Below are 8,986 nucleotides of genomic sequence, written 5' to 3'. Positions count from 1 at the left end.
GAATACTATGCGGAAGACATTGATATTCAAAGAGAACTTCAAATGTGAAGCAAGAGACTATCTTCAATTCAGATGTGAAGCCGGGATCTCTAGGTGATATTGTCTAACCTGGCCAAGGTTTTACCTGTAAAATTAGATATTAATATCCTCCTCATGGGGATGAGTGAGGGTTGAATGAAATGGCTCATGTAAGAAGTTCTCGGCCGGGCGCGGTGGCTCAAGCCTGTAATCCCAGCACTTTGGGAGGCCGAGACGGGAGGATCACGAGGTCAGGAGATCGAGACCATCCTGGCTAACACGGTGAAACCCCGTCTCTACTAAAAATACAAAAACTAGCCGGGCGAGGTGGCGGGCACCTGTAGTCCCAGCTACTCGGGTGGCTGAGGCAGGAGAATGGTGTAAACCCGGGAGGCGGAGCTTGCAGTGAGCTGAGATCTGGCCACTGCACTCCAGTCCGGGCGACAGAGCGAGACTCCGCCTCAAAAAAAAAAAAAAAAAAGAAGTTCTCAGTAGTGGCGGTTCTTCTCGGGGAGATTAATCTACTCCTGCTAATATCAATCAGAATGGGTTTGTCTCACATTGTTATAAAAGTCCTGAAAAGATACACTGTACATGTCACTAGAGTACAAACAGCCCCAATTTAAAATGTTGAAAATTCCCACTTTGTGACAAGGGAGCAGCTATTCACTTTGTCATTATTAAATTCGTCATGAATGATTTATTTAAAATGTGAAAAAAACACCATAATGTACTACAAATCTGTGGAGAATTTTAAGATTATTCTTATAGTAATGATTATAATAATTGCCAATATCATGCCTATTACTTCTCAGAACTGCTTCAGTTGTTCATAGATTGATCTGTCATAGGTTTATAGAAGAATTACATTGTCCAAGATGACTTGGGGGTGGCCTCCACCCAAATCTGCTGCAGCATCATTGAAACAGGAGCTAAAAACCAGATATTCAACCACTCTGGATTTCCTTTATTCACTGCCGGTTTCTTCACTGGCTTCTCCTCCTCCTCCACTTTAATTCTTTAGGTGTGAGAAAGGCAAGACCCTACTTGTGACATCAGGCAGAGGAAAATCTAACAGACTTGAGAACTGAAAATGTGTTTTGTTTTGTTTTGAATTTTAAGATAACATACTGTGGTTAATCCTTCACTTCTGAAAAACATTGTTTTGCAAACGCCTATAAAGTATTCTGAAAAAAAAAGGTCATATAAATCCCTGTGTTCCTTTTCTTTGCAACATTACAATGTGATTATGAGACATGGATGCTGATTTCAAATTATTTGAGGTGAAGCTGAAGCCATAAGTTCTAGGTGTGATGTGCTATTGGATGTTCTATATAGAAGTAGAGGAAAGAAGGAAAAGGTTATAGCCACATCCCACTCTTGTCCAAAGAGAAGGATCTAGCTTATCTTTTTGGATCAGAATTCCAAGAGACTGAAATGTCACTGTGGGTGAGAGGTATTTCTTAGATATGCATACTGGAGAGCTTATAGGTACACTGATTTGCTGTCCTGGATATTCAACAACATAATTGTGTAGGACTTGGCACATGAAATACTAGTGGCCTTATTTGGGTACTTATTAAAACTGGGTCATAAGTACCCCAAGATTCACTATCATATTCTTTCTGCTTTTTGTAAGTTCACTATTTGTTATAATATTTTGTTTTTGTTTGTTTTTGTTTTAATTAATTAATTAATTTTTTGCTTGTTTGTTTCATTTGAAGTTCATCCAGTCTGGCTTTGCCTAGTGCTATCTCTTACCATGGACTGTCTCTTAGATTAGGCACAGCCATCAAATATTTAACTTATTTCTTATTATTTCTTACTTTCTTGTTTCTTAACTACTTTAGTGTATAACTCCCTTTTCTCTTCCTGTGGCCTGTACACTGGTTATGCAGTGGTCTCAAGTTCTAGAGACATGCTTAGGTTTAACTTTAAATTTAGGGAAATGGTTGCTATGGACTGAATGTCTATGCTCCCCACAAATTTATATATTGAAATTCTAATCCCCAAAGTGATGATATTTGGACAAGAGTCCTTTCAGAGACAATTAGGACATGAGGTAAAACCCTGATAATGAGATTAGTGGCCTTATAAAAGGAGACGTGAGAAAGCCTACTTTCTTTCTCTCTCTCTCTCTCTCTCTGTGATGTGTGAATACAGTGAAAAGACAGCTAGCTATTAACTAGGAAGAGGACCCTCTTCAAGAACCTGACCATGTTGGCATCCTGATCTCAGACTTCCAGCCTCCAGACTGTGAGAAATAAATGTTTGTTGTTTAAGCCAGTCAGTCTATAGTATTCTGTTATAGTCACCCAAACTAAGGCAGTGATAATTCACCTTCTACCTCAAGTACAAAGCACATCCCCCTTACTCATTTTCCAGAGTTCTGCAATCAGTATTTTCTCATTTAATAAGAAGAAAATGACACAAGGTTTCCCACTGAGCATGTCTTCATGGTATCTCTCCATGGGAGAGATATTAAGAGAGGGAAAGGGTGACTGGATTAAGGCAGATTGTATCCACTGGGCCCTTAGTCTGACAGAAACGTAATAGCACTAAACTATACTATACTCCTTAAAATATCCTAAAAATGTAACTTAAAGGGGTCCGCCATGTGCTATTTATCTTGATAAGGAGTCCCACACAGGCATTCCAGCTACCAAATTGAACCTTATTGTGATATTCTTTAAATAGTCTCACAGTCAATTAATTTCTGAATTTCGCTAATATTTTTCTTTTCTTTTCCCTTCCCTCCCTTCCCTTTTTTCCTCCCCTCCCTTCCCCTCCCATCCCCTTCTCTTCCTTACCCTTCCCTTTTTTTTCTTTTCTCCCTGAGCAACAGGGCCTCTCTGTTGCCCAGCCTGAGTACAGTGTTGTGATCCCAGCTCACTGCAGCCTTGAACCTCTTGGCTCAAGTGATCCTCTCGCTTCAGCTTCCAGAGTAGCTGGGACTAATTTTTAAAAATTTTTATTTTTAGTAGAGACGGAGTTTTGCTATGTTTCCCAGGCTGATCTCAAACTGCTGAACTCAAGAGATTTTTTCACCTCAACCTCCCAAAGCACTGGGATTACAGGTGTGAGTCACCATGCTTGCCCTAATTTTTCTTCAATGGATGTGAGAAATGCTGTCCCCCCTCATGCTTAGTTTCATTCAAAACTAATTATCTCTAGTGTGGACTGTTTTGAGGGCACACTTAGTGAACTCTGCCTCGTCAATTAACAGGGCACCCATTCTCCAGATTGCTTGAAATAGGTAGTCTTTCTATAATGCAAACCTGTGCTTTTATTATTCTTCTATTTAAACTTCTGAATACCTCTCCTCTCCTACTTCTTCAAAAAAATTACCAAATTACTTGTGACAGTAAACATGGTCCCACCTACTGGGCCAATTTACCTGTGCTCCAGCCACAGACAAACTTTACCTGAACCTCAACCATACCTTCCTAGCATACCTCTCCACTTACACACACCTTTCCTTCTTTATATTACTGTGAATACCCATAGCAATTACATTTGTGCTTTTGATTTTGCATCATGTCAAGTCTTTTTTGCATACCTACTCTTTCTTATTTTCTCTTTAAGAACTAGGTGTTTGTTGAAATTATTTGAACTTCAATAAGACTAGAAAATCCTTTATGTACTGGGAAGAGATTATGTATTTGTGTGTGTGTGTGTGTGTGTGTGTGTGTATGTGTGACAGAGACAGAAAGAGAGAGAGAGGTTTGGAACATTAGTCTTTTCATGGCCAAAATGACTCCATGGATTTTTCACCAAGATTTTGGAAAATCAGGCTATGAATAACAACTCACTCCCCGTCACCCAAAATAAAGTTCTTCCATCTCTTTAGTGTGGAATGCAAACTCTCTCAGGCCCAGCACCTAAGTTCCCCTCTAGCCTTAACTCCACCACAGCTTGTCCTTCTAATTTAAACTTCAGTAATAATGAACTCCACATGGTTCCCATTCACACCCTTACATCCTATGCTTCCCCTTTCCTTGGCCCTTTCTTCATTTACCTAGCTGGCTAATGTCCACTCATTTTTTTTTTTTCCTTTGAGACGGAGTCTAGCTTCACTCTGTCACCCAGGCTGGAGTGCAGTGGTGCAATCTCTGCTTACTGCAACATCTGCCTCCTGGGTTCAAGCAATTCTCCTGTCTCAGCCTCCCAAGTAGCTGAGACTACAGGAGCATGCCACCACAACTGGCTAATTTTTGTATTTTTAGTAGAGATGGGTCTCACCATATTGGCCAGTCTGGTCTCGAACTCCAGACCTCAGGTGATCCACCCACCTCAGCACCCCCGTAAGTGCTGGGATTATAGGTGTGAGCCACTGTGCCCGGCCCACTCATCTTTTTAAACTCAACTTCCTCATCACCAGTTTTTAAAGGCTCCCCGGTATCCTTGTTCATGCAGTTTCCTCTTACAGAGATATCATCCATACTTTACTTACTGCTTAGTAGTTACTAAATTTTGGAGCCGGGGCTTAGATTAGAAGGGGAAATGAAATCATCTTTGGCTACGGTAACAGTAAACTACTTGCCCATCCTATTAGTGTTGATAGTCACAGGACATATCATATAATATCACTTGACAGATTTTCTTAAAATTATTTTTGTTTACTTTTTTCTAGAATATATTTTCCTCAAGGAGAGAGCTTATGTTTAGGTCAGCATGGTGCCATTCTCTCTGCTGTATAATAGGTAAATTATTATTATACATGAAATGGATATAAGAAAAATCCTATTCTGTGTGTCACTGATAGTTAGACATTCCTAAGTATATATATAACCCCATCATTGGTTGCTGTTTTACTTTCTAACCCCTGACCCTACCGTCTGTTAATGGGATGACAAATGAATGAAAGAGAGCTTTTTTAAGAAAACTGCAGGCCGGGTGCGATGGCTCAAGCCTGTAATCCCAGCACTTTGGGAGGCCGAGTAGGGCGGATCACGAGGTCAGGAGATCGAGACCATCCTGGCTAACATGGTGAAACCCCGTCTCTACTAAAAAATACAAAAATCTAGCCGGGCGAGGTGGCGGGCGCCTGTAGTCCCAGCTACTCGGGAGGCTGAGGCAGGAGAATGGCCTGAACCCGGGAGGCAGAGCTTGCAGTGAGCTGAGATCCGGCCACTGCACTCCAGCCTGGGAGACAGAGTGAGACTCCGTCTCAAAAAAAAAAAAGAAAACTGCTTGAGAGAGTGGTGGGTTAAAAAAACAACCTATCAGGTACTAACAGGGTGATGGGACCCATAATCCAATCATTAGCATCACACAATATTTCCATGTAATGAATTCATGTACTCCCTGTATCTAATATAAATGTTGAAATTAAAAAAGAAAAAAATGCCCTCAAATTGAGTCATGAAGAGAGTGGGCAGGACAAGGAATATTAGTCCCTCATGAAACAGTGTTAAATGACCTCAGGAAGGAACATTTAGGTGGAGGATTCATTACCTGAGGTGGTAAAATATCCATAGATAAATATGAGACAGAAACTGGAACAGACTTGGGGCTTGGAAATAAGGGGATGAATGAGAGCTAATGCTTATCGATCTTCTGCTATGGCCTTGATCTACTGCTTCATTCAACAGCAATTTCCTAGTGAGCATCTATCTTGTGCCTGGCATGGAGATAGGAAGTAGGGTTTCAAAAGTCAACAAAACACATCCAATCAAGATCTGGCCATCACAGAGCTTACTGACCAACAAGTATATAAATAATTATTCATCAGTGCACCAAACTCTGCTAAATATTTTGAGAGAGGAAATCATGGGGACATGGCAGACTGTACAGAAATTGAATTTAGTTATGTCTTATTAGATCCATTTCACTGGTCTATGGGGACTGACATCAGAGGTAAAAATGAAAATGCTATAGAAACTATGAAGTTGTATTTGTGGACACATCATGTTTTGAGTTGACATTTGTGCTTGCTAACATATAAAAGGAAAGAAAACTAGATCTGAAGACAATATGATAAATATATGACTTAGTTCTTCCCCTTCACTATTTTGCAACCTCAAATAAATCACATCACCTCTCTGAACTTGGGTTTCCCTGGCTGCCAAATGTAACCACTAATACCTGACCTGGCAGACTCTCAAGACTATGATACGCTCAATTAGGATAATAAAGGGAAAAAGACTTTGAGAACCACGAAAACTCATGTGAATTTTGTTATGAGTATCATTGCCATGTGAATCAGCCCAGGAAGTCTGGAATTGAGCAGGTTGGGTCTTAGTATAAACCTGTATGTCTAGACAAATGAATGGTTCTGGTCTGCAAATTTTCAAAAGCTTCATGTATTTCCACATCAAAGTTTTTCCCTCTTCTTAGGGTTTAATCTTCTGTTTCCTGAAAAGATGAGTTTTAACAGGGGGCAAAAAGAAAAACACGTTAGTGTTAAACTTTGTCTAGGACTCTCATCATGACATTTCCATAGGTAGTCCTGAAACAGACACTGGAACAAACTGAGGTCTGTTTTGAGGTCAGTAGTGGACATTATCAGTGCTCTGTTCATGCTTCCTCTGTTCCTTCTTACCTGATCTGTGTGCCTGTTGGCAATCTGTCTGTCTTCTATTTTGTGCCTACAAACTTCTTACCTGACTGTCATTGGCTACTAAAGCTGTTTCTGAATGCATGCACAGAAATTAGAATTGTCTCACTGTTTACAATCTGCCTTCCTCGAATTAGAAGCAGTTAAAATCCAGTAGGAGGCTGGTTCAAGACGATAAAAGCCCAGCTTTCTCTCAGAGAGTTTAGGCGAATTTTAATGTGTAATCTATACTTCAGAGCTAACCGATGTATTAGGCTGAGGCTGAGACTGTGCCTAAAATTGCATCCTTACTTGACTTCTTCTTTTTCTCTCTCCTGACTTCCCTGCTATTTTATGTATTTATTTTTGGAGCACTGTCTTAATAAATGACTCTCATCTCAGGGTCTGCTTCTGGAGAATCTGATCCAAGGTAAATTTGAGAAAGTAAGATATATATACTCTAAGCAGTTAGTTAATGACCCCAGCATGGATTTGTCAAAGTCAATGGCGGAACCATAACTAGGATGGAGATAGTTATTTTGGCGGCAATAGAGGCATTATCTCAAAAGTTTCCCCTTTCAAGACAATATCGAAGTCTAGTGATATTAAATTTATTTAGTAGTAATTTAATAATCCCGTGTGATATTTACTGTAGCAGGCATCAGAAACATATAAAACATGATTATTCAAAATACAAGAGGAGACATATTACTTGAAAACAGTATAAAACTGGAATTTTATATTGTACTTAAAAATTAGTACAAAGGGTTCCTATAATGTATAAACTGTGAAACTTTCATGTATTCAGCATCGATTGCTTTTTATTCATTATCTCATTTAATACTCACTACAACCCTGTAAAGCAATTATTGTCATTCTCATGTGAAGGTAAGGTGAATATTATTAAAGCAAAACAATAACTTATACAAAAATACACATAGAGTAAGTGACTAATTTATTTCAGCCTAAATCAAATATTGTCCAAATCCCATGTTCATTGTGATATGCCATTTTTTTTTAAGTAGAGCACAAGACAAGAATCACTCAAAAACAAACAAGCAAATGACAACAGCCTTTTTTCCAAGTGATTTAATAAGCTATTGGGTAAGAAAATATTTATATTTTAGCTCTTAATTGGGTGGTTCAGCTTTCCAACATTTACATGTTCTTTACTTAAACATAGATATGTATAAGCCTTCTCATGTTCTGTTAGTATTTAGTGGCACTTAGTGTATGGAAATCTCATCTTTTTGCACCGCTTGTATTTCCATAGCAAAGATCCTGGCAGAACTGACATATAGATGATAGGATCTGTGAAGAGAAGACATAGTTGCCACCCTTAGATTAAAAGAGCAAAATGATGGTTATTGTTACAGATAAAGATAAAACTAGTCCAAGTCCCAACTCTGACACCTACTAGTTATGTGATTTTATAAGAGTTAAACTTTGTAACCCTGAGATTTCATTATTGGTAAAATGGGGATGCTAAGACCTCCTAGGAGTTATCAAAATTGTGAGACGACGTATGTTTCATTGTATATAAATACCACATTTTACTTATCCATTCATCTGTCCATAGACACTTGAGTTGCTTCCATTTTTTAGGTATTGTGAATAATAGGGGTATACAAATATCTATTTAAGACCCTGCTTTCAATTATTTTGGGTATACACTCAGAGTGGAATTGCTGGATCATATGGCAATTTTATTTTTACTTTTATAAAGAACAGACATACTTTTTTATAGTGGCTATAACATTTTACAGTCTTAAAAAGGAAAGAAAATCTGCCACATGCTACAACATGGATGAATCTTGAGGACATTATGCCACGTGAAATAAGCCAGTCACAAAAAGACGGAAACTACGTAATTCTACTTGTCTGAGTTACTTAGAGCAGTCAAAATCATAGAGCTAGAAAGCAGAATGGTGGTTGCCAGGGACTAAAGAAAAAGTGAATGGGGGCTTTTTGTTTGATAGGTACAGAGTTTCGCTTTTACAAGCTGAAAAGAGTTCCGGAGATGGATGGTGGGGATGGCTGCACGGCATCATGAATGCATTTAATACCATGAATGGGACACTTAAACATAGCTATGATTGTAAATTTCATGTTATGTGTATTTGGCCACAGTAAAAATTTGGGGGAAAAACTTCAAACTACAACAAAACAAAACAAAGCAAGTTGCAGAGCTAGACTGTCTGAGTTAAAATACTAGCTTGACCTCCCCGCCAACTCAAAAAAAAAAGACAGCGAGAGAGGTAGAATATGTATATTTGTAGGACAATACTTGATAATATATATGGTGACGTAATGCTGATTATTTAGTTCCTTTTCCTCAGAAATGGGTATTAAATCATAGGGTCAAATAAAATGTCTTAGGAAGCAAACAAAGCCATAGGGAGGTTTGGGACAGGGAAAGGTCACTCCTAC

The sequence above is a fragment of the Trachypithecus francoisi genome, unplaced genomic scaffold (assembly GCF_009764315.1).
Source record: "Trachypithecus francoisi isolate TF-2019V2 unplaced genomic scaffold, Tfra_2.0 Lachesis_group10, whole genome shotgun sequence".
Classification (NCBI taxonomy): Eukaryota; Metazoa; Chordata; class Mammalia; order Primates; family Cercopithecidae; genus Trachypithecus; species Trachypithecus francoisi.
This window is presented reverse-complemented; position numbering follows the sequence as displayed.